The 27,184-nt window shown below is 33.4% G+C and overlaps 1 protein-coding gene across 2 annotated transcripts in view; it reads left to right on the top strand.

Moving 5' to 3' along the window:
- The window catches only part of LOC106504979 (uncharacterized), a 980,193-nt gene that overhangs the window by 371,014 nt on the left and 581,995 nt on the right, over positions 1–27,184 (top strand). Inside the window, exon 1 of one of the 2 annotated variants that reach the window (XR_014816007.1) lies at positions 19,953–20,043. The exons of the other annotated variant lie outside the window; for it this stretch is intronic. The gene's annotated coding sequence lies outside the window, so the exon portion shown is untranslated. Of the gene's footprint in view, positions 1–19,952; positions 20,044–27,184 lie in introns of those variants that run through there. 2 annotated transcript variants of the gene reach the window in all.

Genomic DNA, 27,184 nt, shown 5'->3' with positions numbered 1-27,184 from the left:
ACTACTTTATTGGGATATGGTGGTTATCAGCCCACCTGGTATTTTGATCTGGGTTTCAGAATTGTAGCAAAGACAAACCTGTTCTATTGCATAAGACAGAAAAAATAATCTGTGAGATTTCCCGAAGTATAGTCCAGCCATGATTTGAAGGTGTCATTGAGAGATCTCCACTCCACCCCATACAAGGAGCTAGCTTTTGAGAACCTGGTTTATCTGTATCGGAAAGAGGAAAGAGCTGGTTGACAGTTCTTAAACCTGTGGCTCCAGGCAGTCTAGGCACTCTTACTTGGATTCTTAGATCTCTAAGCCAAGCCCTGTCACTTTCAGAAACTCTGTATTTATACATAGATAACGATTATACCAGTCAAGTTGACATTGTAGTAATACGAATTTCACCACCTTTCACTTGTACCTTCCAACGTTTTGTTTAATCCCATCATGTGAGTCAAGTTGAATCAAAGCCACCCTTTTTTTCCTTTACAATATCAATTATGAGTAATTTCATCACTTTCTTTCCTGCATTTATAGATCCTCCTCTTAAAGAACATCAGAGCTGATATTGACTAAATATTATAATATTCTGTGTGAAAAAAATGCACAGATTTCTCATAGTTGCAATAAAATCTATGCTGTATACTGATAATAATGTTTGTAAATAAAGAATTATGGAACTAGAACATACATTTCATGTCATTTCATAGTACCTTTGAGGAAAAGTCCTTTCAAACTTCCTATTCAGATCAGCTTTGCTCTACATTTATTATTTTGCATATTTGGCTTTGTTAAAAGCTAGACCATAAATTTCTGGGCATCTAAAAGTGGGTAAGTAGGAAAAATAACCAATATTTTAAATGATAATTCTTTCAGAATAATATTAATAAATAGCAGATATTCCCCAAACTAAAATTACTTACCATTTTTGTAAATTTTTTTATCAAAAAGTTAACTAATTTAATTCTTATGTAAAATTATGACAGGGATAATGAGATAAATATTGCTAAGTAAAAATATAGACTTTTATGTTAATTTTAAAACAAACACCCAGAACATATTTTCAGTTAAAAAATAAAATACCACAATTGTTAGTAAAATATGGCAAGTTAAATTTGATTTATATTGAATAAAGGCAGAATAAGAATGACAGTACTGAATATTTATTTCTTGATATTGGCTATAATATGTACATATGTAATTTAACAAAAGATGTAAAAAACATTAACCATTTGCCCTTATAGGAGATGGCAAATTAACCTCATCTCTAGGCTCTCAATAACATGAATTTCAAGACTTACATTATGATTGAACAAACTCAAGTATTAAAGCAGTTGTTCAAAGAATTCCTTCAACTATGAGTTTCGGGAACTGACATTTATTTTTATTTTTATTTTTTTATTTATTTATTTTTTTTTTTGTCTTTTTGCTATTTCTTTGGGCCGCTCCCATGGCATATGGAGGTTCCTAGGCTAGGGGTCGAATCGGAGCTGTAGCCACCCGCCTACGCCAGAGCCACAGCAACGCGGGATCCGAGCTGCGTCTGCAACTTACACCACAGCTCACGGCAACGCCAGATCCTTAACCCACTGAGCAAGGGCAGGGACCGGACCCACAACCTCATGGTTCCTAGTCGGATTCATTAACCACTGCGCCACGACGGGAACTCCGGGAACTGACATTTATTAGATCCATCCACTGCCCCCAATCCTAGAAAATTAAAAAAAAAAAAAAGGAGTTGAAAGTTGTTTGACCTGTCTTCTTTTTAAGGAATGTATATTCTATATTTTTGATTCCTTACTCACTTTTTCCAGGTGTTTATAAAATTCTCCTTTTTGAGTAGTGGAAACAACTAAGCCACGATTTTTACTTACATCTTTCCAAATTTGGCCCAGTTTTTTATTTCATTGGCTAAAGATGGGATCATCAGGGGTAAAATAAGTTGTAGTTTATATATTCAAGCATAAACTGTCTTCTTTATGTATTTATCATATATTTTTAGACAAGGTGAAGTATACGAACTAGTAGTTCAAATGTATTGCACCCCAAATAACTGGAATAAAATAAATTCATATTTGAGGCAGAAAAAGCTGAAAAAGTTATTTTTGAATGAACTGTACTGCATAAATGAGCAAGCTAATAAGTAAGGCTTTCATATTCTCTTATGTGCAAGATGTCTAAATCATGGCAGTCTCTTTTTAGATTATTTTTTATGCATATATCTTAGAGAAACTCTGAGGGCACAATATTGAATGATACAACTGTAGCTGTTGATTTTAACAATAAGACAAGAGAGAAGAATTTTACTATGAAAATGTGCCAAGCTATTACTTTTGTGTTTAATCGACTGAATTATGAAGTATCTCAATTCTGATTCCTTATCAACTCAGTAATTTCACCTTGTGTTATACATTTTGCACAGGCATTTTTCTTTGTAAATGTTCCTACATAACTAAAAAATCTCATTGCATTTTTGAAAGCTGAATTCACATCAAATTCTATCTCACTTTACTGTTTTAATGGAACTCTAAGTTTGTAGCATGCATTTAACTTCATTCTTCTTTTACCATTTATTCTGTTGTGGATCCTCTCACTTATATGTCAGAAATCAACTTGTATAATTTCAAGAGTCTTGAATAACATTCAGCGTGCATTTAAGCAGAAAACCAGCTTTGTACTTTAATCAAATGGAGAATCATCTTGGCTATCTCATTGCTAGATACCATTACGTGAATGGTAGACATCAGGTTGTGTAGCACAAGGGCAAAAAGTAGAAAAAAAAATTGCTGTTTGTTCAATATACACGTCTTAACATCCAATTATTTCTTTAACAATAGTAGGAATTAATTCTTTGCTAACTTTTTATTTCAGTGTTCCTGTAATCTCAATAAACGCTAGTGCTGAGTAGACACTTACAATACACTTGGAGTTATAATAAACATCTGCCAATGATTGTCTTAAAACTCACAACAATCCTATGAAGCAAATATTATTGTCATCATTTTACAAAAAAAGAAAATTGAGGTACAAAGGGGCCAAATAGCCAAGGTCAGACATCTAGTAAGCAGTAAATAGCATGAACTTTTTTAGCTTGCCTTTTTACAAATGGAGATCCTAGGATTTACGTCCTTAGCTCTTCTTTTCTCAATATTTCTTATTTATCTGGATGTTATAAACCAGCCTATGGTTCTATTAGTACCTATATGTCAGTGCTATATTTAATGAATGAGTGATCAAATGAATATGAGTGAATGTATGATGTCTATGTTGCTAATTATTTTCCCCTCTATGCTCCAGATATACACAAATATTCAACTACTTGGGTTCTACTTATGTATCCCACAAATGCTTTAAATTGAACTGGTTCAGTTCTGAATTTATTATCTACCTCATCAACACCAGTACTGCCAAGTTAATCACTTTATCTTTGGTCTCTCTGTAATTGTACTAGTTATATACCATTTCTGTCTCAGAAGAAGTTTACATTTTTTTTTTAAACCAAACAATCTAATTTATTTATTTATTTTTATTACTCAATGAATTTATTACATTTGTAGTTTACTCTTTAAAAAAGGCAAAAAACAAACAAACAAAACCAAACCCAGAAGCTGTGAAGAATTTGCATATTACGTTTCCTCTTTACTAATGGACTTCCTTTTAGTACCATATGTAGCAATACAGAGAGACTGGTAAGCAGGAGGAAGGGAGGATGCACCATCTTCCATTTGCTGTATCTGTTAGCAGCATCCTAGCAGCAGTTGTTGCCACCTCCAGCTTCTCTTTGCATACACAGAACCAGCTTTAATGTACCTTTACATCAGCCTGCAGCACTTACTCCTCAGGGGTCTGAACTCTACATTCATAGAGCCCACCTCTGAGTTTCTAGGTTCTGATTAAAACAACCTGGAAACCTTCTTCCATTCATGCCCTCCTTTCCAGGATAGCTGCTTCCTGCAGTTATATATTTAGTTTTATCTTTAAATTTCCCAGCCTCTAATACCAGTGTAACCAATTGCCTATATTAAGTTCCATCTGTTAAAATATCTAATGCAATTTATGTTTCCTGATCAATGCCTCACTGACATACTCATGTATTAGAATATTTTTTGACTACTCCAATTCCTTTCTCTTCCACATTCAACTGGTTCCTGAGAAATGCCAATTATATTCTATAGTATCGCAAAAACCCATCTTGTCCACTTTATGTCAATCAAAACGCAATGAGGAAGATCAAGCCATTTTAATCTAGAAGGCCTGGTTTCGAGCACTAGACCCCATGTTTGTAGTTTTAAAAACCTGGGGAAGACTCGTTGGTTAGATGGTTTATCACTAGCAATCCTAATTGAAAGAGTTGATTTAGGGAAGAATACTAGTGACTATAACCTGCAGGATTTGTTATGGAACTTTTGCACTTTAGTATTTTACAATTATTCTTTTGCCCCTTTTTGTTTTGCAGAGACAAAGAGAAGGAAAGAGGGCAAGAAAATGAGGGACAGAAAATATGTGTATGTGGTGGGGGGCAGACAATTCAGTTAAAGACAAAAAAAGAGAATTATTGTTTTTTTAAATGGAAAGGAAGAAACAAACACAGGCTCATATGTATGAAGACATTTTATTATATAAAATATGCATATACACATATTTGATATATTTTATATTTATATATCAATTGTATTTATATATAATTTCAACATCATTATATATAATTATTTCATTAAAACTCTCAGTCTGACACTGTCTTTGCCCAAATGACTGTTTTCGCCATAATTCCTTAAAAATTAAGAAAAACAATTTTTTAGGAATATAACAAATGCTAGATGTACTGAAAACAATCTGCTATTTAAAATATATTTTTTTTCCCTTCATTCTTTTCTCTTTGAAACAATTCCTTTAAATCATGTCAATTAAAACTATATTCAATTAAATAATTTAGTCATTTTTAATATATAACAGTTTTATCAAAACTTCCAAATACGATTGGTGGAGGTCTGGGTGAAATTATGCCAAAATACAAATACAAATATTGATTTATGGTTACCTACAGTTGTGTTGCCAAAATAACAAATATAAATATTGATTTAAGGTTACCTATAGTTGCGTTGCAAGGTTATGCATGTTTCTCTCACTAAATGCAGCTCTCTGATTAATAAAATTACTGTTCAGAATTGTGCTTAGATAATAATAAAAGAAATTGACTTACAGCATCTAGCTTTTTAGTATATTCGTAAAATATATTTTATAATTCAGTTTGTTATTTATTGTTATGAATTGTAATGAGCCATGGAAGTTCAGTGTGAGTAGATTTTGGTTAATAGAATACCAGATATGCCATTTTTGCTGCTTTAAGCAACATCTCTTTTGCTTGGGCAATATTAAAAGTTCTATAAAGGAAAACTCTCCATCTGCTCTAGGTTCTTTAATTTTCTACTTCATAGTATTTGGCATTATTTCCAGCTCTCCCTGCTTACTCATATAATAATTGTACTGAGTTTTTAAAAAATTCTTGTGAAAGAGGGCACTTCTCATGTTTAAAAGAACAAAATTAGTTTTCTATTTAATTGTACTGATACACTTTCTGCATCTTAATTACTTTCTGCATCTTAATTATATAAAGATATATATATATATATATATTTGTTTTGGTACAACTAATATTTCTTAAAATGTTCAGCGGATGTGGTTCATGGAATCAGAACATGTGGCAATTTTTCCTTGTGTTCAGTAAAGTTAAATACAGGTGTTTCAAATAATTTCCTGGAGATGTAAGTTACATTAAAGTTGTTTTACATGCTAAGTACTACACAGTGAAACAAATGTTGAAATGCTTTAAAAATAGCTATAGGTATTAAAAAATATTAGAGAGAACAGCTTATTGCTCAAAATAGACTAAATAAAGGGATTATGTGTTTGGTTGTGAAAAGAAAGGAATCTGTGTTTATGAAAATGCCTAGAGGGTAGAGAGTCACATCTTGTGTATCTCTTTTATTTTTATGAAACATTTGGCTTGGTTATCCATATATAAAAACATTTTTACTTAAAGACTAAGCCAATAATTGTTCATTTTTGCTTATAGGTCTTTACAGATGGTAGGAATAACTCATTTCATTCAATCAACACACACTTAATTGGCTGCTTTAAGAACTCTGACATACTAGATTTCATGAGTTTAGAGTCTAACGGAAGAAATGGATAAAAATAAAGTGACTTAAAAACAATCCAAAATAATCTATAAAAACTATTAGCATATTTACCAATATGACCGAAAGTAATTTTGCCTTATATTAGCAAGAATTAAAAAGTGTAAGTGAAAAGGCAGTCTAAAAGCTACTTAAGGCATATATCAAATAATAAGTTTTTAGAATATATGAAATGCTAATTAGAATAAATTTTTAAAAAAAGACAAACAGCATAGAATAAATAACAAGAAATACGAACAAGAATTTCTTAACAGGAATCAAATTTGGTCAGTTGAACTGTTCACACATTACTACTTAGGGAAATGAAAATGAAGACTTCAATGAGATGTATTCTTATATAACCTGCTTTGACAAAAATAGATGTTAGATTATACCAAGTGTTTGAAAGCATGTAAAACAATCAGAACTTATGTAAATTATTGATTGGACTGCAAATGAGAGAAAGCCATTTCAAGAAAAATTTAGCATTATAAATTTGAAGATTTATAGGAAACTACAATGCCATTCCACTTTTAGGGATATATTCTATAGAAACTCTTGCACAAGTTTGACTTCTGGAAAGGGGCTTGGAAAATTCTCAGGTGGTTCATGAACCAACAAGCATAAAATGGACCAATAGGCTGGGATATCTTACAGCATTGTTTTTTTTTTTTTTTTTTTTTTTTGGTCTTTTTAGGGCCACACCTGCAGCATATAGAGGTTCCCAGGCTAGGGAACCTATGCCACAGCCACAGCAACACAGGATCCAAGCCACATCTGTGACCTGCACCACAGCTCAAGGCAACACCAGATCCATAGACCACTGTGAGGTCAGGGATCGAACCTGTGTCATGGATCCTAGTCAGATTTGTTTCCACTGAGCTACAATGGGAACTCCCAGCATTGGTTTTAATAGCAAAAATTCTGGAAATAACCAAATATCCACTGGCAAATAAATTGTGGAATATTCACACAGAGTAATATTATGCAAAAATGAAAAAAATGAATTGGTATTACACCAACATAAAATCTAAGAAAAAAGTTTTAAATGAAAAAACCCATACTCATACAGAATTTATGATACTATGTTCATTAAATTAGATACTGGGGAATTACGCATAGGGAGAAACACAAAATTAGACATTCAATATTGTTGGTAACTTTCTGTTGATTTTATTAACTAGTAGGTTATTAGATATTTGTTTTATTAGTATATTTCAAAAAATACATATAATGCATGTATAATGTATTACATAATAAGCATTATTTAAGCTTGAATAGAGAAAATCAATTTGGGAGCTGTATTAAGTGTAAGTTGTTGAAAAAATATGCAAATATTTGCATCAGGTAGACAATTGGATATAGGAATGAATTGGAGCAAACAGGTCTGGCAAGTAAAGAAAAACATAGAATATAAAATCTTTAAATGCCTTATAAATATATGTATTAAAAAAATGCCTGAGTAGCCATGGTTCACATAGTTAGGGGGAGGAAGGGGCATCTGAAAAGAACTGACAATTCTTATAGAAAATAAACAAGCAATTAAAAATGTAGAGCTGGTTTAAAAAGAAGGAAGCACGGTGGTTTGGTAGCAAGATAGGTAGGGAGCCAGCAAGATATATATAGATATACAGATATATAGATATCTGTATGTGTATATGTATGTGTGTGTATATATATGTGTATGTATATATATGTTTATGTATGTATACATTTGAAAGGACAAAGGTGGAAGTCTGAGAAAAGTCACAACCCTTTGCCTGGTTTCCACAGCTTCATCTGTTCTCTGATTCAGCAATCATTTACTAAAAAAGATCCTGAGTTCCCATAAGGAAGGATCCTGCAAGCCTAAATCTAAGAACACAGTGGAGATTACCCTAGTCTTTCCCCATAGTGACCTTAGAGATTTTTTTTATCAGGTAAATTTATCTAGGGATACCAGTTCATCAAAAGGATATGATATTTAGAGCCTGATTTGATGTTGATACTGGTAAACCTAAAGAATCCTTGTTTTATTTTGTTATTTTGGCTGCACCCATGGCATGCAGAAGTTCCACAGTGAGGGATCAAACATGCACCACAGCTGTAACCAGAGCCTCAGAATGACAACCAGATCCTTAACCTGCTGAGCCACCAAGGAACTGCAAGAATATTTATTTTATTTTTTAATTAAAAAAAATTTTTTTTGGTCTTTTTGCCATTTCTTGGGCTGCTCCCACGGCATATGGAGGTTACCAGACTAGGGGTTGAATCAGAGCTGTAGCCACCGGCCTATGTCAGAGCCACAGCAATGGGATCCAAGCCGAGTCTGCAACCTACACCACAGCTCACGGCAACGCCAGATCCTTAACCCACTGAGCAAGGCCAGGGATCGAACCCGTAACCTCATGGTTCCTAATCGGATTCGTTAACCACTTAGCCACGACAGGAACTCCAAGAATCTTTGTTCTAAAGTGGCAGCACGTGAGTGTCAGGTAATCATGAGCGGAATCCTAGTCCCATCAACCTCAGAGTGGGCCCACTGAGTCCATGGACACCTCCAGTATTAATTACCACAGTTCCCAAATACATAATTGGAATATACCTAGTTAGTAGCTGCTCTTTAGAGAAAGAACTAATATAATTCAGTTTGTTAGTTATCGTTATGAATTGTAATGAGCTATGGAAGTCCAGTATGAGTAGATTTTGGTGAATAGAATACCAGATATGCCATTTTTGCTGCTTTAAGCAACATTTGTTGAGCCAGATATGCCATTTTTGCTGCTTTAAGCAACATCTCTTTTGCCTGGGCAGTATTAAAAGTTCTATAAAGAAAACTCTCCATCTGCTCTAGGTTCTTTAATTTTCTACTTCACAGGATTTGGCATTATTCCCAAAGTAAATATAATACTGCATTATAGATATGGTGAATGACAGATATTGATATTACTTTCAAAAATTGAAAGGATCCAGGTACAGATATAGTGTATGCAGGTGTAACCTACTTCATAGATTCTGGCCAAGAAGCTGAATAAAATGGAGCTCTAAAATATATATTATTTGAAAAACGACAAAAGTAGTGCATTCCTACATGTAGAGTTCAAAATGGAATGAATTGAAGAATGAATGGAGAATGTGCTGGAGTATCCTGAACAAACTTCCATGATAAACATCCAAAAAGACTAGATAAAATTCAGAAAATGTTACTTTATATGCCCAGCTGAACTGGCAAGAAGGTCAGGAAAGACTCAGACCAAGCAAGAGCATGGATTCAGTGAGGTGAGCTAACCCTTGCTGAAAGAGTAGCTCAGAGCCTCTGTGACCTTAAGTTTTAGCTTAAGAGCTGTCTAAGAGACAGGAATAAAAACCCAGGCCTTACACATGATAAGGAGCCTTCAGGAGGACACATAAAGCTGGGACTTCAAAAGTGTCACCAGAAGAGAAAAAGCACACATACATAGAATAAAGGCATAGTGAGCAAGTACTAGCAGAACAAGAGCCATAGATGTACCTATAAGTAATTCAGATATTAAAATTATGGAACACACAATGTGAAATATGTTATTGGGAGAAGATAAAAAATGGGAACATAAAAATAAATATACTTTGTATGAATAAATGAGAAACACGAGTGTTTTTTTTTAAATAGCACATTTTATGAAATGAACAAAATATTATTGCTATACATATGTTACTATACAGCATTGCCCATTAAAATACAATTTAGAAAAATTACACCAACCAAAAAAATCATAATATAACAGTAATTTAAGATTTGCAGGATTACTTACTACTTCTTATTGTTCAAGTTTAATTTATATGATACCATCAATTTAATGGACCAATTTGATTTTCCCCTGGACTTGCATTTGGTCTATATAGTAATAAAGAGCAGTGGAATGGATTTATCTCTGAGGTGAGACCTTGAATATATATAGTCTTCTATCTTCTGGAAAAAAACTACTCTGACTCTCCTTCCCACTGGTCTTCTGGAGAAAACATGTTTACCAAACCCATAGCAGCATATCACATACCAGAACCTGGATTAATCCACTCTAAAATACACTACTGTCAGTACGGCACTAGCTGCCCTTCTGACCTAACTGCTCATTCAGTAAATATGCTAACTTGCTCCTTGTCATTAAAGGCTACCACCTAGCCAGTGCTGTTCTTGGATCCCTCAATAACTCCATTACTGAGCTTTTCAATGATGAAAATGTTTGTAAACTCCTTTCTAGAGCACTCTTTACCACTTTGGTAACAAAGTGTTCTAGCCCCCACAAGAAACCTAGGCAATGGGTGGGTTTCCCAGTCTTATATAGCAGACTTCTGGCATAACCACTTGCCTGAGTCTTCTGCTCTCTTCTACAGTCTGTCATGCATTTAATGTTGGCCATCACATTTTAAAAACTCAAGTTTATTGACCTATAATTTAAGTAAAGTAAAAATTTCCATTTAAGGTATTCATTTATATATATTTCAACAATTACATTTGTGTAATAATCCAAGATTAGAACATAGCCATCAATTCCCCTATAATCCCCTCATCTTTTTCATGGTCAATCCCCCCATTCAACTCATAACCTCACATAACAGATATGTTTTCTGTCCTGAAATTTTGCTTTTGTCAACATTTTATGTAAAAGAATTATATGTGGTCTTTTGAATCAGGCTTCCTGAGACTTGAGACTTATGCATGTTGTTGAATAGATCAATAATGTTGGTAGTATACAGCAAGAATGCACCCAGCATTTTTTTTTTTTAGTTCACTCTTTGAAAGATACTTGAAAATTTTTGTTGATTCTTAATAAAACCACCATAAACATTTGTGTTCAGCTTTTTTTTTCTCTCTCTTTTCTATTCTTTTGGAGTATACTTGCTCTACAATGTTGTGCTAGTTTCAGGTATACAGCAAAGTGATTCAGTTAAACATTTACATAGAGTCATTCTTTTTCAGATTCTTTTCCTACATAGGTTATTATAGAATACTGAATAGAGTCCCCTGTGCTAAACGTTGGGTCCTCATTGTTTTTATTTATTTTTTTAAATGATTTTTATTAAGTTTCTTTTGGGTAACTGCCTTGGGCTAGCTGGCATTGCTGAGGCATGTGATTAAGTTCATGTTTAAAACAGCCAAAGTGATTTTTAAAGTGGAGTTGCAAAATGACTTCACCAACAAAAATTTAAAATTGTTTCACCACAATGTTTGAGATTTCTAGTTGCCCTGCATCTTTTCCAGCACTTGGCATTATAAGAATTGTAGTAGCAATAACATAATAATAATTATCAAAGCATATAATCACTATTATTATCATTACTATTCTATTATGTAGCTAGTGTTACCTCACAGTGGATTTCATTTGCATTTTCCAAATGGCTAATGATGTTAAACATCTTTTTATGTATTTATTTACTATCTAGGTATCTTCATTGTTAAAATGTCTCTTTAAATGTACTGTCCATATTTTTTTAAATTGGGCTGTTTAATTATTATTGGATTGTGAGAGTTATTTATACATTTAAGATTTTTCCTTTTGGTCAGAAGTACATTTTGAAAATCTTTTCCCCTCAGTTTGTGGTTTGTCTTTTCATTCACTTCATGTCATTGAAGAGCAAGAGTTTTTAAGGCCTAAATTTTTTCTTTAATTGTTTCTACTTTAGATTTCGAATCGTAAAAGCATTTCCTAATTTAAGGCTGAAATTTTTCCATGTTTTTAAGATTAAATTACATAGTTTTATATTTCATATTTATATCTGATTCATTCCAAGTTAATTTTATGTGGTAAAATATATATCACATAAGGATAGCAAATTAGTCCAGCATAATTTATTGAAAAGACTATTCTTTTCTCATTAAATTACTTTTGAAGTTTGTCAAAAATGAGTTGTGTCAGTCTATTTCTGGATTCTTTTCCGTCCCATTTATCACTGCATCTATTCTTTGTCCATTATTCTGCTGACTTTATCACTGTATTTATATTTAGTACTAAAATCTGGTAGTGTGAGTCCTCCAAATTTTTTCTTTTTTTGAAAAGTTGTATATATAATCTGTTAGAGTTAATGGATTTTGGAATTTTGCTTAGAATTGTTTTGACTTTATTGAATTGATAAATGACATCATAACAATGTTGAAACAAAGTCCATTGACACATTATATGTCATCATTATTTAGGGTTTTTTTTCATTTATGTTTTGCAGTTATTAGCACAAATATCTTGGATGCATTTTTTAAAGTTTTTAACAAACATTTTCCATTTTGTAGATGCTATGGTGATAAGTAAATTTTATTTTTAAATTTCCAGTTGTTTATAACAGTAATTAGATAACTGAACTTTCATTCTGTAACCATGCTAAACTCACTTCTTTCAGTAGACTTTTTTGAAGAATCAGATTTACTACATTGGTAATATTGCTGACTTCTAATGTAGGGCAGATTATTTATAATCTGAATTTATTTTGACCAAAACTGCAGTGTTGCTGAATAGGATTCATGAAATTAAGCATCCTTGTCTTGTTCCTGATTATAGCAGGAAAATTCAGCATTTTGTCATTAAGTATGATATTGGCTGTAGGATTTTGGTGGATGCTTTTTATCAAGTGGAGTACATATCTTTAACTTGTGAATTTCTTAGAATTTTTATCATAAATGTGAATTGCATCGTTCCAAATGTTTTCTGCATCTGTTGCAAAGGCTAAATAATTTTTCTCCTTTTATGTGCTGCCATGATGAATTAATTGATTTTTTTCAAATATTGCACTGATCTTGAGTCACTGGGATAAACCCTCGCATGATCATTATATGTTAGCTTTTTTATGAATGTCTGCATTTTATTATTTTTTCAGAATAATATTTGTGTTGTTAGTAATGAATATTGTTTTATAATTTTATTTTCTTATAATTTATCTGGATTTGTTTTATAGACTTTATAAAATAACTTGAGAAATACTTCCTCCTCTTTTTCTTAACATATTATTTTCCCCTAAATATTTGATGAATTTGACAAATGTTTGAAGCTTATTAAAGACTTTAACAGATATGCACCTATTTCAGGTTTTCTGTTTCTTCTTCTGTAGGCATTAGTTGTTTGTATCCTTCAAAGAATGTGTTCATTTCATTTAGGTTATCAAATTTTGGAGCATGAATTCATTCATCATAGTATGTAATTAACCATTTAAGGTCTGTAGGGTCTGTCGTGATGTCCCATTTTTCATCTCTGATATTGGTAATATGAAATTCTTTTTTATTTTGTCACTATGACTAGAGATTTATCAATTTGTTAGCATTTAAGGTCATCAACCTTTGGTTTTGTGGATTAAAAAATCTTGTTTTGATTTCATTAATATATTCTCCCATCTTTATTGAAGATAAAGTTTTTCATCTATTCTTGCTTTGAATTTAATTTACTTTTCATTTTCTATTTCTTTATATATATACATAAAACATAAAGCTATGTTGAATATATATGTATTACATCTAAAGTATATCTATGTCTGTATAAACAATCTGGATCTCACAAATTTTTCAATGTGTTTTCAGTATCAATCCATTAATTTTTTTTCTAATTTTCCTTATGATATTATCTTTATCCCATGGGTTTTTTAAACAGATTGTTTCTTTAATTTCTAAGTATTTTAACACTTTCCTAATGTATTTATTTTACTGAGCTCTAGTTTAATTCTACTGTGCACTGAGAACACACTTGTATGATTTTGCTGCTTATATTGTTCAGGTTTGTTTTACAGCCCAGAATATGATCTATTTTGGTTAATGTTCCATGTGCACTCTTAAATGCACACTGGTATATGTGGTTAATATTGTGTGCTATATCATAGAAGTCAAGTTGATTGGTAGTGTTGTTCAGCTCTTCCATATCAGGAATCAGGAAACTTTTTCTTAAAGAACCAAATAATACACATCTTAGTCTTTTAGGTCATACTGTCTCTATCACAACTCTTCAACTCTAAAATGTATATGAAAGCAACTATGGATAATATATAGATGAATAAATGTGACTATGATTCCATAACACTTTGTTTAGTTTGCCCATGGGTCATAATTTCCTGATTCCTGTTCTGTATCCTTTTGGATTTAGTATACTTGGTCTATTAATTACTCTGGGGAGATTTGACATATCCATCTATGATCATGGATTTGTATATTTCTTATTTCAATTCCATCAGTGTTTGCCTGTTTTATGACTTAAAAAGCTCTGTTGTTAGGAGCATACACATCTTAAAGTTGTTATATCTTCTCCCTAAATTTACTTTATTATTATGTAATATCTTTGTTTCTAAAAATATTCATTTTCTAAATTCTATTTTGTCCAAGGTAATATAGCCAGTTCCCCTTTCTTTTGGTTAGTCTCTTCATGTTATACATTTTTTTTCCCATCCATTTGCTTTAAACTTACCTGTTTATCTATATTTTAAATGGGTTCCTTGGAGACTTCATAGTTCTTTTTAAAATCTCTTATCCGAAAATCTGACACTTGACTGGAATGTTTAGAGAATTTAAATTTAATGCAATTGAATTGATCAAATCTATGATCTTAAAAATTGTTTTCTATTTTGTTTCAACTCTCTAGTTCCTCTGAATGCTTGTGGAGACTACCCTATGAATGAAGAGTTAGAGTATCTGCCAAAAAATCTGGGTATGATTTTTTTAGTCTCAACCATAGGCAATTACAAAGGCAGTACATGGCAAGTCAAAAACTGGCCCTCCCATACAAGCCTTGGTGGACAGCCAGTCTGTAAAAGGCGTTGTAATCTAGGAGTCAGGAGCCCCTGGCTGACCACACTCTTTAACATTCCTGGCCCAAGTGCCTTCATTTGGAGGTTTCCTTATTAGGAAACTCTGAAGATACTTTGCTCTGCTCTGACTCAGTATTCAGTACTTTTCCATTCCTCTCCCTTCTCCTTTACTCTCTTCCCAGACTCCCCCCCCCCCCATATCCAATAAAATTGCAGGAGCTGTTTAGCCTTTGTGCAGAGCTCCCTGAACAATGAGATGATTCCCATGTCCTGTATCTGTTCACCTGAACCTCTACTGTGAGGGCAGAGATTAGTAGGGGAGAGGCAACACTTTTTCTGGTTTTAGACTCTTGCTCATAGCATCAGAGTAAGTGACTAAAGGCTTCACTCTTACTTTCAGGTTTGGTTTGTGGCTTTAATTAACTACTCTGACATCTGACAGCTCAGCTTTCTCTCCAGTTCCGCTGAGCTCCTGACAGTGAATTAAAACTATTCATTTATCTGGGGCTCCTAGATATTATGCACAGTCTTGCTAATCCACATTTCACCTTTAGTAATTTAGTAAATTTTTAGCTGTTTTTCCCTACTCAGCTTTCCCAAGATGTGGGTGGTAAGGGAGCCTTGGATTTCAGATTATTTGTTTATAATGTGACTGTAGCTTAATTAATTTTTTTTAATCTGAATTGACTTTGTCTGCTTTAAATTACTATGGGGAAAGTAGCTCTTATATTCCATTTATAAGCCATATAATGATGAGCATTCTTAAATTTATTTCTCTATTTCTTAAAACCACAGATGAGTTTGAATCAGATCCAAGATGTATGGGTATTTGAAAGCATGTGGGGGCAGGCTGAAGCTTGTGGGGAGTTCTGTAACCACAGGCACATGACTGCTAAAAATTAGTAAACCAGTTTGACTGGAGAGAATTGATCCACATCTCTGTTTGAACTAAGTTTAGTAACTTTTGTTTATGAAATAACTTTCAGCTGAAATTCTTAAGAAAATATTAATTAATATCAACCAGCTTCACTTATTTTTTTACTTTTGTGTATATATTTACAAGCCCTTATGATATATGCTATAGTCAGAATAATAAGAAGATTTTTCGTGAGGTTGTTCGGGAGTAAAAAAGACTTGGCTAGTATTGCCATCATAGCTGAAAGAGGAAGTACTTACCCTATGAGAATGTTCTTCCAGGTCTAAGAAGCTTCGTGGAGTAGTTCCACAAGCCCAAGAGATTTGTACACTATGAAACAAAACAAAACAGACATATGTTTAAAGATGAGAATTTGAGAATACATATGTAAAAATAAGACTGAAACACAGTGGAGAGAGCCAGAGAGGGGTGAACAATTTGGAAGTCATATCTTCTTTATGAACTTTAAAGCCACAAAAGACAATTCAGGTAGAGTAGAGAAGGCTGGAATTCTGTTTATTTAGAGTCTAGGTAGAAAGCCTAGCAAAGGAGACTGAAAAAATACAGTAAAACTTTGTTTTTTTGGAACCTAGAACAGTTTTCATATTTGAGGGTGTGTTATCTCCTAGAAATCTTGTTCAGACACATATTTCAGACCCCATACTCCCAGTTTCTGATTCAGTAGATTTCAGAAGGGACCCAATAATTTGCTTTTTTTAAAGCCCCCAGTTATTATAAAGGATCTGAATCCATTTTTCTATGTTTGACTGCTGACAGTTTTTAGCCTTACTTCTTTCTCTTCCTATTCTGGCCATATTTAGACAAGCTGATAAAAAAGTCTAGCTTTCTTCTGCTTCTCCTGGTGAGAGGTTCAAACCTCAAAAACTTCTGCCTATGTGAGAACCATTATGTGGCATCACACTCTAACCATAATAAAAACCCTAGACCAGTCTCCTTTGCCTGCTCTCATGAGCCATTTTTGGACCCACTTAAGAACCATTTTGATGTCCTTTGAAAGCCTTATTATATGAGTAAGAAAGATTTTCCTACCCTCTTAGCATGTGTGTGTAGCATTGTCAGTCCTGACAAATGAACTAAGCTTTGAGCAATGTTCATCCTGGTGCTCAGGCTGGCTGCTTATCTGGGAACAACTGAGAGACATTTACCTAAGGAATAGCATGCTTTAATAAAGGAGAGGAGGTCATTCATCTTAAAATGCTGCTAAGAAATCAAATAAATTGAAGATAAAAAGTTGGTCATTGACCTTAGCAAGATCAATAAGTCACTGGAGTAGGTTGGGGATATAACCAAATGGAATGGAATGAATAGAGAAATATCTAAAGAATTCTTTCAAGAAGTAGCTTTTTTTTTAAAATATTAAGGTGTAGTACTCTATGTTCTATCTTGATGGAACAATCTAATATAAAAGGAGACAATGATCGTGTGGTAGAGAAGGGCTATAGTTGGTAATTGATATCCTTGAGAAGCAAATGATATACTCCATAGCACAACTGGTTCCCACTTAGACCAGAAGGCAGAATTCTTACATCATATTAGAGAATTCTTACTACATATATTGGAGGAGAAGAACATAGTTGGTTTCATCTATTTACATCTGTTTTCCTTATGACATGTAAACTGAGATTATCAAGGCAGCAAAGAGGAAAGGATTATAGAGAAATACTCATTAAGAGAGTGAGAAAAATATTTTCTAAGGAATCTACCAAGGTTTTGCTTTTTGATTTGTTTTTTTTTTTTTTTTGAGCAGGAATGAGTAGTTATGTGAATCTTAAGGTTAAAAGATGAACAGGTAGTATTGGGAATATTGAGAAACAGATTCTGATTGCAGCTCTGAAGTCAGACATTCTGTGCTCAAGCCCAGGTTCTACTGCCTATAAATTGTGTGACCTTGAGAAAAAGATTTAAGCACTGAAAAGGCTTTCTGCCTCTCAAATATAGAATATGATAGCATTCAAAATCTGAATAATACTATATGAATCAATTTCTTGCTGTATTGAGGGCAGCTAATTTACTGTTTTATCTTATTTTAATACTCAGACTATGGCAGACTAGCCTAAGTTTTCTTACACAAGTGGGTGGCCCAGGGACTAACCATGAAATAAGCATTGGATTTGTTCCTGGAAAATTAGGACTCAATCCAGGAAGAACATGGTAAGAAGAAGATCATGTTCTTGATTTTGTCAAACACTCTAATCCCTCCTCCCTCGATTGCTTTGGTTTCATGCCATCAGAAAGAACAAGATTGGAAAATGAAAAAAATAGTTGGCCGTCTTTGATAGTTTAATCAAATCTTTGTTAAAAGTCTTTTCTACAGTGAAAACTCTCTGGTGAGCAATAAATGTGATAAAACCGTCTCCCCAAACTTCGGTATTATCTAATCTTTCAGTTTTGCTACTTCCAAATCAATAACCATCTTGTCATTTATTACCTACTATCAGAGTTGGCTTCAGGGGCATTTGATGTGTCTAGTTGCATGGATCTCATGCTTACAGGGGCCCCATACTGTGTTTAATGCTTTGCTTTTACCATCTTAAAATTATTTGGCCTTGAGTTAAGTGATGTCTGATGGAACAAAGAGCTTGCGTGTTAGCAGAGGAGACACACTGTATGGCAGGATACTCCCATGGCAGTGGTCTAGGAGCAGTCAGTACCTGCTGACTCAAGCCTGTGGACATGGTGAAAAGTATGAATGCCAAGCAGTGGCATTGCCCATAAACTAATGCCTTCGGGTAGTTTAGGGCACCATGGGGACTGCCAAGTCAGGATCTTAGACCAGATTGGAGTAGCACCGGCTACAGCAGCATAAAAAGTGCCAGCAGCCATAGCTTTGGGAGGGAGGAGGGATTCTGCATGAGTTTCTGGACCTGAGTTCTGGCTTGCTCATTTGTCTCTTGGGCCTGTCCTTGCAGCATCTGCAGAAATATCAAATCTCCAGTCTAAGTGCTGAGATGGAAACTGCTGGCAGTCAAGCAGTAAACTATGTCAGTGAATTTTTGCTAAGTAAAAATTTACGCATGGATTTTGCAATCAAGAATACTGGGAGTAATTAGAACACTTTCAAGAGTTAACGATAAATAGCCAGAAGATCTAAATAGACGTTTCTCCAAAGAAGACAGATGGCCAAAAAACACACAAAAAGATGCCCAATATCACTGCTTATTAGAGAAATGCAAGCCAAAAGTAAAATGAGGTACCACCTCACACCAGTCAGAATGGCCATCATCATAAAGTCTACAGACAATAAATGATGGCAAGAGTCTAGAGAAAAGGGAACCCTCCCATACTGTTGGTGGGAATATAAATTGGTGTAACCACTATGGAGAACAGTATGGAAGTTCCTTCAAAACTAAATATAGAATCACAAAATGATCCAGCAATCCCACTGCTAAGAATGTATCTAGAGAAAACCATAATTCAAAAAGATGCCTGCACCCCAATGTTCACTGCAGCATTATTTACAATAGCCAAGATGTAGAAGCAACCTAAATGTCCACTGACAGAGGAATGGATAAAGAATATGTTGTACATACACACTGGAATATTTCTCAGCCATAAGAAGAATGGAATAATGCCATTTGCAGTAACATGGATCAACCTAGAAATTATCATATTTAGTGAAGTAAATCAAAGAGAAATATCATATGATATCACATATGTAGAATCTAATAAAAATGATGCAAACGAACTTGATAAAATAGAAACAAACTCACAGATTTTTTAAATCAAATTTAGGGTTACCAAAGGGGAAACCATGGGGGGAGATAAAATCAAAGGATGGGATTAACACATACACACTAATATATATAAAATAGATAACTAACAAGTACCTACTGTATAGCTCAGGGAAAGCTACTCAATGGTTATTATCTGTATGGAAAAAAGGATGGATACATGGATTCACTTTGCTATACACCTGAAACATACAAGATTGTAAGTCAAATATACGCCAATAAAATTTAAAAAGAATCTTCATTTTGATAACTGATGCAATATTGCAAAGCAAATATCATGTGTAAGCAGGGCTTAAGTGCAGAGAAACCAGACACCAAGGCTTTTTAGCAGAAAGCAGAGTTTATTCGTGCCAGCACTGGCTCAGCAGATTAGTGTCCAGAGGCTGAGCCCGGAGTGCAGTGGAGCGCAGTGGAGCGCCGCCTTACATACCCCACTTGTTTTCCTGCTACATCTAAGTTTCTTCGTCCCTCTTATCAGGTATACTATAATTTTAGGCAGACAACTATAGGCGTGCCTGCACTTAAGGATATAGAAATATGCATGCTTGTACAGATGCTGGCAGTGCTGCAAGTCTCCTTCCCTTTGATCTGGGAGGGCACAGCCCTCTCCAACTACATATCCACAGGCTTGGAAATAGAAATAAAATTAAAATACAATTACATTATAAGAAAAGAGCACTATTTTCTTATAACATTTTGGATGACGATTTTTAACAAGGAAGACAATTTTAAATAAAATTGTTTCTTGAAATTGAAAATACAGCAGGACAGGATGCATAGAAAGGCATTTTGAGTTACTCACAAATTGTAAAGTTGCTTTATTTCTTCTGTGACCTCCCCAAGTTACAGGAAATGTTATAGGAAACACTAAAATGTTATTATATAAATTTACATTTAAATTAAATTCAGACTTCCAAGAAACTGATTTGTAAATCTTTTTAGAAAAATGTTCCTTGAGAAACAGCAGATCCAGATGTACTAAATATTATAGTTGAAATAATTTATTAGAAATTTATCCCAATGTTATCACAGCCAACAAAACATTCTTATCAGTTCCAGGAACATTTGCATCAGGAATATCCTTCTCAAAATTAAAAATTATCAAAATTTTTCATGATCTTGCAATGACTGATGCTTTCAGTTATATCTATTATAAATAAAGTTGCAATAAATATAAATTTTTATGATCTAGTAAATGAATTGCAAAAGAATGAGATAAAAATTCTAGATTCACAATGCTACAGTAAAAATTATTATTTGTTATTATTTAGAATTATAACACAATTTTTTTTACAATTTAAAAATTAGTATTATATTTCATGCGGCACTAGTGTCCCTACTGTGTTTAGAATTATGTTTAGTAATAAAATACTTTAAAGAAAAAACTTTGCATTTTGTATCTTTAATAACAAGGTACTAAGCAAGGGGCCCCAAATTTTCATTTTGCACTAGGCAGTGCAAATTATGTAGCTGGCTTTACACACTCCTCAGACATTATTTTATATCCTGCCTCTAGTTATCCTCTCACTCAGCCAGAGTAAAATTTGATATGTTCTAGTTAGGAAAAAATTTTCATCTTTTTCAAGACTACCCTTGAGAAGGGAGGTGGTCCAACATATCTATGAAATGTTTTGTTGTCAATCAGTTTCTACACACAGACCCTTCTAAGTAATATTGATAAAATTTTGATTTAGATGCTATGTGGTATAACATAGGTATTATATCCTGGCACAAGTAGTTTATGCCATATGTTTAAAAACTGTCAAGGTAGCCAATCCATTAGATAACTATTAGTAAGCTATGCCTTGGCATGAACGATAAGCTGAACTAGTCAGATCTAACTTTGAGTTTTGTTGCCTTGACTTACAAGTTGTGTGATCTCAGTTTTTCTTGGCCAAACTTTATCTGTAGGATAATGGAGTTGTTTAGATGTATTTTAAGCTCCCTTCCAACTCTAAAGTTTTTTTATAACAAAAGTGAATCTTTGAAAATACTTAATCATAATTATGACTGATTACTCAAACATAAAAAAGTGAGAATTATATTTTTAAATAAAATTAATAGTAATTGACTTAGTTCATGGAGGATGTCACGATTTATACATTCCAGGACTGCACCATGGAATCATTGTAGATCAGCTTTCTGTAAGTAAGTGGTCTAGTTTTACAGAGAGTGTGTCGTGGCTGAAGAAAAGCAATAGCAAAGATCCAGATACATCATTGACAAACTTCATTATAGTATTCTGTTTTGATGCTCTGCAGTCTGGCCTTCTTTGTACAGCCCATAATCCCATTTCTCTTCCCCCTTCCTTATGTTTAATGTAAATATGTTTCAGAGAGCTTAGTACCAACCATCAAAGTTTTTTTTCACTTAAGTTTACAAAACCTTTCTGAAATCTAGTATTAGGACAATAAGAGGGTCATGCATTGAAGAAACTTCATTTATCTTCATAGCATTGTAGAAAATGCATTTGTTGTGCTAAAGATGGAGCAAGCAGTAATAACAAAGAAGTAAATTCTTCCTATCCGCAAAGTGTCACAGGTCATTTATTCAGTGACTGACTGACAGATATGATATAATACTATCTATCCTTAAGCAGATTGCCTCACAGTTTTGTGGTGAAGAGGACTAAACATTGCATTGTGTTTGGTTAAATGGTGTGGTAGAAATCAACAGCTCTAAGTAATTGATTGCAGTGGCCACAATGCCTGTTTGTTTCCAGTATTCTTTTCAAGTTCTGTGTCTATTTATTCTGAGCCTACTCATTCTTTGTTTCCAGACACTCTGCTGATTTCTGAACTGAGGTCAGACTGTTCTTTCTAATGCAACCTTATAAACAAGTGACAGGGAGATATGCAATACTCTAGCATAGATCTGAAACTTCCAAAGTTCTGTGTGGAATGCCTGGCACACTGCAGAGCACAGCACAGCACAGCCTTTGAGCAAATAGATGAATTTCAGATCAGTCTTCCACTTTTAAATTTGACTTTATGTAATGAAGGAAACCATGTGGATGAAATTAGGAAATTTAGGATATTAGAACAAGACGTTATTCTGGAGTGAAAAGCATTGTGCTGTGGAGTCTCCTTTTTGGATATGATGTTGGCCAGAAACCTTATTGAAATGAAAGGGGAAAGTCTGAGTTGTAGTCATTTCCTCTCTTTTAAAAATGCTGTACCATATTAAAACAAGAGAAAAAAAAATCCTTCTCTAATTTCTGTCACTGGATAAATCACTGAATTGTCCATTAGAAATTATCTATACAAATGAATATGACATCATTAAAAATGACTCATGAAAATAGCATTCGTTTTTATCCTGAAATAAAACTCCTTTAGTTTAGAATCACATTATCCAAAATTATTTTACACATAATCTATTTAAAATTTGAAAAATATTAACAATTTATCACTGAGGCTGTCACATTTTCTAAATATGTTTCAAATTAACATTCATAAAATATTAACTGTGTTTACTTATTTCACTATATAGTCATAAGAAGAAATTATTTTTTATGTTTATTATTGTTATTATTTTTATTATAGTTGATTTACAATGTTCTGTCAATTTCTGCTGTATGGCAAAGTGACCCAGTTACACATATTATCTTACATGATGTTCTATCACAAGTGATTAGATATAGTTCCCTGTGCTATACAGCAGGATCTCATTGCTTATCCATTCCAAATGCAATAGTTTGCATCTATTAATCCAAGACTCCCAGTCCATCCCACTCTCTTCCCCTTCCCCTTGGCAACCACAAGTCTGTTCTCTATGTCCATAAGTTTATTTCTTTTCTGTAGATAGGTTCATCTGTGCCGTATTTTAGATTCCACATATAAATGATATCATATGGTATTTATCATTCTTTTGACTTACTTCACTTAGTATGAGAGTCTCTAGTTCCATCCATCTTGCTGAAAATGGCATTATTTTGTTCTTTTATGGCTGAATAGTAGTCCTTTGTGTATATTACAACTTCTTCATCCATTTATCTATCGATAGATATTTAGGTTATTTCCGTATCTTGGCTATTATGAACAGTGAACATAGAGGTGCATGTATCTTTTACAATGAAAGCTTTGTCCAGATATATGCCCGGGAGTGGAATTGCCAGATCATATAGTAGTTCTATATTTAGTTTTCCGAGGTACCTCCATACTGTTTTCCATAGTGGTTGTACCAATTTACATTCCCAACAATGGTGCAGGAGGGTTCCGTTTTCTTTACACCCTCTCCAGCATTTGTTATTTGTTGACTTATTAATGATGATCATTCTGACCATGTGACATGGTATCCCATTGTAGTTTTGATTTGCTTTTCTCTAATAATTAATGATGCTGAGCATTTTTTCATGTGTCTATTGGCCATCCATAAGTCTTTTTGGAGAAATGTCTATTCAGGTCTTCTGCCTATTTTCCAAGTGGATTCTTGTCTTTTATTGCTGAGTTGTATGAGTTGTTTGTATATTTTGAAGATTAAGCCCTTGACAATTACATCATTTGCAAATATTTTCTCCTATTCCAAAGGTTGACTTTTTTGTTTGTTTTTTTTTTTATGGTTTCCTTTGCTGTGTAAAAGGTTGAAAGTTTAATTAGGTCCCATTGGTTTATTTTTTGTTTTTATTTCTATTCTCTTAGGAGACTGACCTAAGAAAACATTTGTGTGATTGATATTAGACAATGTCTTGTCTATATTCTCTTTCAGAAGTTTTATGGTGCCTTGTCTTATGTTAAAGTCTTTAAGCCATTTTGAGTTTATTTTTGTGCATGGTATGAAAGTGTGTTCTAGTTTCATTGATTTACATGCAGCAGTCCAGTTTTCTCAGCACTGCTTGCTGAAGAGGCTCTCTTTTCCCCATTTTGTGTTGTTGCCTCCTTTGTCAAAGATTAATTGACCAGAGGTGTCTATATTTATTTCTGTTTTCTCTATTCTGTTCCATTGGTCTGTATGTCTGATTTATTACCAGTACCATACTTCTTTGATTACTGTAGCTTTGTAAGTCTGGGAGAGTTATGCCTCCTGCTTGGTTCTTTAGTGTTTTATTTTTTGTTTGTTTTTTCCCCTCAGGATTGCTTTGGCATTTCTGAGTCTTTTATGGTTCCATATAAATTTTTGAATTATTTGTTCTAGTTCTGTGAAAAATGTCATGGGTAATTTGACAGGGATTGCACTGAATCTGTAGATTGCTTTGGGCAGGTTGCCCATTTTAACAATATTAATTCTTCCAATCTGGAAGCATGAAATATCTTTTCATTTCTTTGAATCCTCTTTAATTTCCTTGATGAATGTTTCATAGTTCTCAGCATATAAGTCTTTGGCCTCCTTTCTCAAGTTTATTCCTAGGAATTCAATTTTGGGGTGTGCAATTTAAAAATGTATTGTATTTTATATTCCTTTTCTAACATTTCATTGTTAGAATATAGTTAATACTGATTTCTGAATGTTAATCTTGTATCCTGCTACTTTGCTGAATTTTTTGATCAGTTCCAGTAGTTTTTATGTGGAGTTCTTAGAGCTTCCTATGTATAGTATCATGGCATCTGCGTAGTGTGACAGTTTTACCTCTTTTCTTCCAATTTGAATACACTTTGTTTTGTTTGCCTGATTGCTGTGGCTAAGACTTCTCTATTTTATTGATTTACTCTCTGATTTTATTATTTCGCTCCTTCTCCGACTTTAGGTTTTGTTTGTCCTTCTTTTTCTAATTCTTTGAGGTAGTGGGTTAAATTGTCAATTTGAGATTTTTCTTCTTTTTCGAGGAAGGCCTGTCTTGCTATGAACTTTTCTCTAAGTACTGCTTTTGTGGTACCTCATATATTTTGAATGGTTATGTTTTCATTATCATTTGTCTCCAGGTATTTTTAAGTTTACTTTTGATTGCTCATTGACCCATTTATTTTTTAGTATCATATTGTTTTGTGCCCATGTAGTCAGTTTCATCTTATTTCTTTTCCTGTGGTTGATTTCTAGTTTCATACCTTTGTGTTCAAAAAAGATGCTTGAAATAATTTCTACATGCTCAAATTTGTTGCAGTTAGTTTTGTGCCCCAGTGTGTGGTCAGTTCTAGAGAATGTTCCATGTACACTTGAAAAGAATGCATATTCTGATTTCTTGGATGTAATGTACTGAGAATATCAATTAAGTCTAACTTTTCTATTGTGGCATTTAGGATCTCCGTTGCATTATCGATTTTCTTTCTAGAGGATCTGTCCATTGATGTGAATGGGGTGTTAAAATGTCCTACTCTTATTCCCATCAATTTCTCTGTTTATGTCTGTTAGTATTTGTTGTATTATTTGGATGCTTCTGTGTTAGAGGCATATATATTGACAAGTGTAATATTCTCTTATTGAATGGAGCCTTTTATCATTAAATAGTGTCCTTCTTTGTCTTTCTTTATGGCCTTTGTTTTAAACTATTTTGTCTGATATGGGTATTGAAACTCCCACTTTTCTCTCTTTCCCATTCACATGAACTATCTTTTTCCATCCTCTCACTTTCAATTTATATGTGTCCTTTGCTCTAAGGTGAGTTTTCTCTAGAGAGCATATTGTAGGGTCTTGATTTTGATTTGTGGTTGCCCTCTTTTTCAAGTATTTAAAAATGCTTGCTTCCTATATCTGCTTGCTTTAGTGTGACAGTCATATAGATTCAAACACATTCTAAAAAAAATGAAAGAATTTAGATTTTCTTACTCTTTGTCCCACATTTTTATAATTTGGTGTCCTTTTTTTACATCTTCCTGTTTATCCTTTTGCTATTCCCTGTGTTTATGGTCACTTTTACAAAAGATTTTTTGTTTGTTGGTTTCTTTGGTCTGTATACTGGTTTATTTAAGTGATTACTTTCCAATTGTGATTTCTTCCATCCTATATTTTCACACTTCTTTCCTATTTAGAGGAAACTTCTAGCATTTGTTTTAGAACAGGTTTAATATTGCTGTACTCTTTCAGTTTTTGTTGAAGAAATTCTTTATTTCTCCTTTTATATTAAATGATATTCTTGCTGGGTAGAGTATTCTAGGCTGCAAATTTTCCCTTTTAGAACTTTGAATATATCTTGCCACTCTCTTCTGGCCTGTAGTGTTTCTGTAGAGAAATCAGCTGATAGCCTTATGGGGTTTCCCTTATAATCAACACTTTGTGTTTCTCTTTCTTCTTTTAGAATCCTCTCTTTATCTTTAACTTTTGCCATTTTTATTATAATATGTCTTGGTTTGGTCCTATTTGGGTTCAACATGTTTGGGGCCCTCTGTGATTCCTATATCTTGATATCTGTTTCCTTAGATCTGGAAAGTTTTCAGTAATAATTTCTTCAAATATATTTTCAGTCCCCTTTTCTTTTTCTTCTCCTTCTGGAATCCCTATTATGTTTAGCTTGGCCCACTTCATATTATCCCATAGATCTCTTAAATTTCTTTCATGTTTCTTCATTTGGTTCTCTGTCTGCTGTCCTATTTGTGTGATTTTCGTTATTCTATCTTCTAAGTCACTAATTCATTCCTCTGCCTTATTCACTCTGCTCTTCAGTGCTTTAATCCAGCTTGCATCTCTGAAAATGAATTTTCTAATTTTTCTTGGCTCCTCCTCATATTTTCTAGTCTCTATCTAAAGTA

Source organism: Sus scrofa, chromosome 9 (assembly GCF_054392235.1).
Source record: "Sus scrofa isolate SSC_HxYL_T2T_F1_AM1 chromosome 9, Sscrofa_HxYL_maternal_Yorkshire_Landrace_v2.0, whole genome shotgun sequence".
NCBI classification, from domain to species: domain Eukaryota; kingdom Metazoa; phylum Chordata; class Mammalia; order Artiodactyla; family Suidae; genus Sus; species Sus scrofa.
This window is presented reverse-complemented; position numbering and strand designations above follow the sequence as displayed.